Here is a 7,876-nt window from a genome sequence, read left to right as displayed (position 1 = left end):
CACCCTCTCTTCCTTTTAGAGCGCCACTCTCCCTTTCTGGTCACTTCCCCTCCTTTGTCCACTTGTGGGAGAGGCTCATATGGACAGCATCTCTGTTGCTTACAAGCCCCTGATAGGCTGGGCTGGGAAAGGTGCTGTCATTGAATCCAAGGAACCACACCATCCTGGTCCCCCCAGACCACTGTCCCTCAGCCTCACCTGCAGCTTAGATTGCCGAGTGAGGTAGGCAAGGTGATTGCAAAGTTGGTAGATGACGTCGGAAATGAGCAGTGCTTCTGGAGAGCTCTGGGCTTGGCTAGTTCTGTCTGCCTTGATGTGTCACGGTGCTATTACCCTCTCAGGGCCTCACCTGTACGTTCCATGGCCGTGGCCACAGTAGCTTTCTTATAAGCCATAAAATACTTTGCATTCACCCAGTAGTAGTTACACAGCAGAAAGTCTCAGCCCTCGTGGTGGTTTGAATGTGCTCAGCCCAGGGAGTGCCACTATTAGGAGGTGTGGCCTTGTCGGAGGTAGTGAGTCGCTGTTGGCACAGGCAATGAGCTCCTCCTCCTAGCTTCCTGACGATGGACTGAACCTCTGAAAGTGTAAGCCAGCCCCAATTAAATGTTGTTTTCTACAAGAGTTGCCTTGGTCATGGTGTGTTTTCACAGCCCCTTCTCCCTTTGCTGCCTGGCCACTTGGCAGCTTCTCTGGGGGAAATGCTGGCTGTGTTCGCCTCTCTGCTATAAGGCACTGCTCTGCCTTTTAACTCCAAGCAATGTCTGGAGCTACAGCAACCTTCTTGGACAATTAGACAACAAAATGGTGAGTAGGAAATCTGCCTTAAGAGACATGGAAGAGTTTGGGTCCTTGATGTCTGTGGGAGCTGCTGTGCCTAGCCTGATGCCACTTAGATGGGGAAAACCAACCCCGGTATATCTAAGTCCCATGGCTATACCTAATGGGACAGCAATGCAGCTGAATGCGTGGCTAACTGTCTTAGTCACTGTCCTACTGCTGTGAAGAGACAGCATGACTAGGACACACTTACAAAGGAAAGCATCTAGCTCAGGGTTTGTTTAGAGTTAGAAGGTTCCAGAGTTCAGGATGATCATGGGAGGGAGACAGGCATGGCACTGGAGCAGTAGCTGAGATCTTAGCATCCTTATCCTCAAGCAGCAGCCAAAGAGAAGACAGACAGACAGACAGACACATACACAAAGGCACAGAGAGAGAGAGAGACAGAGAGACAGACAGACAGACAGACACATACACAAAGGCACAGAGAGAGAGACAGAGAGGCAGAGAGACAGACAGACAGACAGACAGACAGACAGACACACACACACACACACACACACACACACACACACACACACACACAGACAAATAGGCAAATACAGAGTCCAAGTGAGCCTGGGCCTAGCCTGAACTTTTGAAACCTCAAAGCTCATTCCCAGTGACACACTCTCTCCAACATGGTCACACCCCCTAGTCCTTCCCAAACAGTTCCCTAACTGGGGACCAAGAATTCCATCATAAGAGCCTTTGAGGGCCACTCTCATTCAAATAACTCTACTAACTGATAAAATTAACTGACCATGAATTTTAGTACTAATAAGAATAGCAGGCAGGATACTGACCCCTCTGTTTGTTGGCATGATGTTTTGTAACTGCATACAGTTTACCCTCGGGTTATTCAGATGCTGGTTTCTCCGCCCTCATATCTCGTTTCAATCCAGACACAGCATTGTGATGCTTATACCAAGAATCTCCTGTCTCAAGTTTGTGTACACAGCTCTTACCATTTATTCTTTGCCTTGCCAGTAAATGTTGGTCACCCAATGGCTGAGCAGAAAAGAGGAGAGGAGAGTCAGCTCACAGGGAAGATGGAGGAATTGGGGCAACGAAGAAGGGGTCTGAAGAGTCAGATCAATAATAATACGCAAGTATCTTAGGATGGGGCTGGGAGGTAGAAGATTAGCATAGAAGTTAAGGTGCATCTTTCATTTAACTGCTCAGCTGTCCAGGTGCAGTCTTAAATCTTGGCTTCTCTGCAAAGTTATTGGGATTAGCATAAGGTAAATCAATACAGCCACTGGATTAATTCACTGTTTACATTTATATTAGGGATAATTAATTCATTTTCAGAATCTAACTTGCACCCGTTTCTCCTAGGACCATGCTTAATCTTTTGTAACCCTTGAATCCATTTGTGTGACTGTCACAGGGTGGTCCTACTCTCTACAAGGCCAACACAAGTGAGAACCTGTGCTCACACTTGTCATGGTGGTTCCCTGGGGCTAGAACAGAGTTGGAGAAAGAGAAGCACTCAGAAAAAGTCGAGTTAGATGAATGAACACTGTTTGATTCTGGAACAGCCACAGGGAGGCTGTGGAAGGAGTAGAGTGGAGGGCTGTATTGGGTCAGAGTTCTATTATGGAGGGGTAGAAATTTGAGGCGGTGTTTCTCTCAGTTCTGAAACTCACTCTATAGACCAGGCTGGCCTCAAACTCACAAAAATCTTTCTGCCTCTGCTTCTCAAGTGCTGGGATTAAAGGTGTGCATTGCCAGCTAAAATTAAAAAAAAAAAAAAGCCTTAATCATGGTTGGTGCTAATGGCAGGTTCTGAAATACATTCCTCTCTAATGGGGCAAAGCCACAGGGGCTGGGCAATTCAACTCCCCAGTTAGCAGCTATTGAATACTCTCCTGTTGTCTTGGCTGCCTTGAGCAAACAGCCGGCCTGACTGCCCTTATGCCAGCACCAGCCTTCTGGAACACTCCGCAGCTGCCCTGAGACAAGTGTACAAAAGACAGCAGCTGAGTGCTTTGGCTCCCCAGAGCATAGTCCTAGCCAGGGCTGCTCGGAAGAGTCTGTAGTAGATGCTTTTGCTCTAACAAGGCTTGATATATAAGTCTGGGTAAAGAGTTCGTATAGTTGTTCCATTTGCCATCCTTTTACATAAAGAGATTTTACCTGTCTCCAATTATTGTGGATGTGGGAACCAAGCAGACAGAACTATCTCAGAAAACATCAGGTGACTGGGACTTCCTGATAAGCTTGAGGCCAGGGAGTTTCACAGAATTTGCTGAGTAAACACCCTATTCAGGAAGTGTCCCAACCACAGTAAGGGTTGGACCCTCCACCTCCCCGCTCTTCTGCGTACCAGAGATATCTCCCCATCAAGGTCCTCCAATGAATTCAAAGGACAATAGGCGACCACCAGTGAATTCAAAAGGTAACAAGCCCTGCCAATGAGAAATAACCAACACGTGCTGTAACCTAAAGTCTATGCCCTGAAAAAGTATAAGAAGTGTGTGCCTTTGTTCTTCCAGGTTGCCTCTGCCCCGATTGCAGAATGACCTCAGTGCACTGGATCAATAAACCTCTTGCTTCTTGCATCAATCTCCATCTCTGTGTGTCTGTGAGTGGGATGTCGCAGACGTAGGGCTTGGGGGGCTTCTTGAGTCTTACATTATAAATATATAGTTATCATATATATCAATCATTTATATAACCATTTTTTAAAAAAGATTCATTTTATTTATGTGTATGAATACATTGTAGCTATCTTCAGACACACCAGAAGAGAGCATCAGATCCCATTACAGATGGTTGTGAGCCACCATGTGGTTGCTGGGAATTGAACTCAGGACCTCTGGAAGAGCAGTCAGTGCTCTTAGCCACTGAGTCATCTCTCCAGCCCCATAACCATTGTTTTTAAAAAGTTCTTTGCATATAAATATATATATATACTTTTTGCAATTATGAAAATGAAAACATATTTTTATGCCAATGTAACTGACGTGCCTATTTTTATATAAAGAATTAAATCTTGGCTAAATTTTTGATACTACAGGGACACAGAGCATTTTCAACATGTTTCAGAGTCAATCCAGCTTTGGATTTTATAACTGTCAATGTTGAGAGCACTGCTTTGCACAAATACGTATTATAAAATGGTATACGTACAGGAAGGGTGGTCAGGGCTGTTTCCCTGAGATCAGGAGATTTTGTGTGTACAGGAAAGACACTGCAGGCCATACCATACAGCAGTTTCAAATCTGAGCTGAGTTTTTCAGGCAGCACTGAAATTGTGTGGCCTGATTGCATGTTCCAGGCAAAGTACATATGTTGTGTGTTCAGACCCAAGGCTGCAGCAGTCTCACAGCACAGGCAAACTATGCCAGTTTCATTATGCATGTGAGTTTGAGTTAAGTTTTGACTATTGCCCAAACAGAAACCTTTTACTGCTGCCATGTTTTTGTGCTTTCTCTGTTCAGTCACAGAATTCTATGTGGGGGTCACTACCCACAGTTTAAGAAGATTTGCTGGGGCTGGGGATTTAGCTCAGTGGTAGAGCGCTTGCCTAGGAAGCGCTAAGGCCCTGGGTTCGGTCACCAGCTCCGAAAAAAAAAAAAAAAAAAAAAGAACCAAGAAAAAAAAAGAAGATTTGCTTTGGGACTGGAGAGATGGCTCAGCAGCTAAGAGCACGTGTTCCTCTTGCAGAGGTCCTGAGTTCAAGTCCCAGCACCCACATGGGAGCTCAGAACCATCTGTAACTCCAGTCTCAGGGGATCCACATCCCTCTGCTGATTTCCGGGGGCACCAGGCACACATGCAGACAGAACACTCATGCACGCAAGATTAAAATTTTAAATGTTCTAAACACACACTTTAGGGGGTGCAGCTCGTTTGGCAGAGTGTGTGCCCAGCATGCGTGGAGCCATGGGTTTCCTTCCCAGCACTGAATAAAACTGGGCAGGGCTGTGTGTATCTGCAATCCTAGAACTTGGTAGGTAGAGACACGAGCTTTAGACGTACAAGGTCATTCTTAGCCACATAACAAGCTTGAGTCAAGTTTGGGCTACATGAGACTCTATGGGGGAGGAGGGAGGAAGAGGAGGATAAGAAGAGGAAGAGGTGGAGGAGGAAGAGGAGGAGGAAGAGGAAGAGGAAGAGGAGGAGGAAGAGGAAGAGAACACTGTTTGGGACTGCCATCCGGTTGCTGAGCCCAGTGCTGGCAATTGCTGATATAACAGGAGGACATGCATGGTACAGCCACTGTAGAGGACTCAGAACTACCCAGAAGCTGCACCCACAGACCTGAACCTACCTGTGCTGTTAGGTGCTGGGACCCACCAGCGACCCAGCCTGAGAACTGTTACCCTGGCTTCCGGGAAGGGGCAAAGGGCCAGATTCAGAAGACTGCGCAGCAAGTCTAACACTAGAGGGCGCTCTTTGCTGTTGATCATGTTTGTCTACTGCCGGCTGGGAAGCCGCCCAGGAGCAGCGTTGTAGACTATCCACACTTTCTATCTAGGTGGAGCAAAAGAAACTCCGCCAGTTGAGCAGTGACAGGCATGCAGGTTGCAGGCAAACACACAGGCATAGAGGCTGCAGGCACACACACAGACATGGACAGATGCACGCACACACAGAGGCAGGGACAGATGCAGGTGCACACACAGTCATGGAGGATGTACACAGGTTGGAAATATCAAAGATAGTGTTGGGCAGCACTGTTCATAACAAAGCTAGAAGCAAATTGCCAGCCTCTCTGTGAAGGGATGAGTCCCGCTAAAGAAATGTTAATACTCCCCAGCAAAAATGATGAACTAAAACAACCAATTTAATAAAGATGGAGAAAAGGGAAAAAAAAAAGAATGATGAACTAGCTTTAGGTCTAAGGGGTTCTCAGTCTGTTTTGAGGACAGAACGATGTGAGGAAGTTGCATTTTTAAAATGGTCCTGTGGTGCTTAGGGTTACTATTGTGATAAAGCACACAAGCAGAAACAACTTGGGGAGAAAAGGGTTCATTTTGATTTACACATTATGGTAACAGTCCAGTCAGTCCATCACTGTGGGAGACCTGGAGGAAGGGACTGATACAGGGCCCACAAAGGTGCTACTTACTGGCTGGCCCCTCGTGGCCTGCTCAGCCTGATCTACAGCACTCAGGACCCCCCAGCCCAATCTTAAAGATTTATTTTATGTATATGAGCACACTGTCGCTGTCTTCAGACACACCAGAAGAGGGCATCGGATCCCATTACAGATGGTTGTGAGCCACCATGTAGGTGCTGGGAATTGAACTCAGGACCTCTGGAAGAGCAGTCAGTGCTCTTAACCGCTGAACCAGCATTTTCTTACCTGAGGTTCCTCCTCTCAGATGAGGAGTTTGTGTCAAGTTGACATAAAACCAGCCAACACAGGTCCTTTTAAGATTAATTTTATTTTTATGTGGATGTGGATCTCATCAAAGAGCAGAGGGAGGTGTCAGACCTCCTGAAGCTGAAGTTACAGGGGGCTGTGAGCTGCTGGGTGTGGGCACTAAAGCCCAAACTTGGGTGCTCTGCAAGAGCAGTGTGCGCTCTCGACTGCTGAGCCATGTCTCCAGCCCCAAAGATCTTCCTTTTATCTCCGTCCAGAGATGAACAAGCGTCTGCAGGCCCAAGGTTACACCTCTGAAGGGCCAGGGCCCTGACCAGGGTCCATCACTGAAGTCCAGGCTGTACTGGTTCTTCTTCTTCTGATCAGGATAGGTTCCAAGTTAGACGAACTTGGCTTTCAATTCTGGCTCTCATTCGGTCTGCTCTGATCTTGTCTGTCTAAGCCAGCAGTTCTCAACCTTCCAGATGCTGTGACCTTTCAATTCGGTTTCTTAGGTTTTAGTGGCCCCCTCCAACCACAACATTTTTTTTGTTGCTACTTCATAACTGTAATTTTGCTGCTGCTATGAATTGTGATGTAAATGTCTGAAATGTAGGATATTGGATATGCAACCCCACAAGTTGAAAACCACTGATCTAAACTGCCCCACCTGCAGCCTGCTCCAATCCAGACTCTGGACCAAAGAATCTCCAGCTAACGGTTTCTGTCAGTTGGGGGCCATTTAAGAATAGATTCAGTCAACAACAACAAAAAGCCGGTTGGCGGTGGCCCATGCCTTCAATTTCGGCAGAGACAGGAGGATCTTTGTGAGTTCGAGGCTCGCCTGGTCTACAGAGCAAGTTCCCAGGACAGCCCCGGCTACACAGAGAAATCTCATCAGTTTCTCCTCCGTTGAAAATGAACCAGTTGAAGCCGAATCGGAAGTATAAAGGCAGGTTTACTGAGAGGCAGCTCTCGGGTAAGTTCACTGTTCACAAAGGTGGAGGTCAGGAGGTTTGGTCACTTGGCCAAAGCAAGGAGGTTTCATGGGTTTGGGGCACTGGGTGATGGCGTATGAACTAGGAGCTGGGATTGCACCCATATAAGTTAAAGAAGCCCTGGGCCAGCACTCCTGGGTGTGTAGCGGGACATTGGAGACCGGGAGAGATGACATCAGCCTGGAGGTTCCTTCTTGTGGGCAAGGGTTGGGAGCAGAAAAACAAATGGGGTTTTTTAGCTTGGGGGGGGGTGAGCAAGGGTTCCAACCAAACAAAATCCTGTCTCATTAAGAAAACAAAGCAAACCCCTCCCCCCAAACAAAAGAATGGTTTCAGAAGAAAGCTCAAGGACTGTTTGATTTCAGTTTAAAAGAAAAATCTTAGGGCAGACAAGCTGTGAACCTTGGCGTCTTCCCAGAGGAAGGAGGGAGAAAGCCATGAAGGTTGAGTTGCTCATGTGTGTTCCAGCAATGCTGGGGGGGGGGGGGAGGGGGTGGTGGTGGTGTGTGCCCCAGATTGAGCAAGGGGCCGCAGCAGGGCAAAGGGGGCGGGGATCCAAAAAAAGATGTCAGAAGCCCAGGGTTAGAGAGGGCACAGCCAGGCTCAGGACAGACAAGAAGAAGAGATGGAAAAGAACTAAAAGGAAGTTACATCTTTCTGAGTGTGGGCTCAGAGAGGTGGGCAGACCTAACAGCCTGAGAGCAGCAGCTCTGTGCTGACTGGACAGAGGGTTGGGTTT

General features: G+C 47.3%; 1 long non-coding RNA gene across 2 annotated transcripts; it reads left to right on the top strand.

Annotated features, from left to right (window-relative positions):
- Nucleotides 1-569: 569 nt before the first annotated feature.
- On the top strand, nucleotides 570-3,390 carry LOC102552786 (uncharacterized). 2 transcript variants are annotated; one of them, NR_174166.1, is given in 4 exon segments: nucleotides 570-807; nucleotides 1,810-1,927; nucleotides 3,095-3,223; nucleotides 3,321-3,390. It is a non-coding gene; the product is annotated as an uncharacterized LOC102552786 (long non-coding RNA).
- The last annotated feature ends 4,486 nt before the right edge of the window (nucleotides 3,391-7,876 follow it).

The sequence above is a fragment of the Rattus norvegicus genome, chromosome 5, assembly GCF_021556685.1.
Source record: "Rattus norvegicus strain SHRSP/BbbUtx chromosome 5, alternate assembly SHRSP_T2T, whole genome shotgun sequence".
In the NCBI taxonomy this organism is placed as follows: domain Eukaryota; kingdom Metazoa; phylum Chordata; class Mammalia; order Rodentia; family Muridae; genus Rattus; species Rattus norvegicus.
This window is presented reverse-complemented; position numbering and strand designations above follow the sequence as displayed.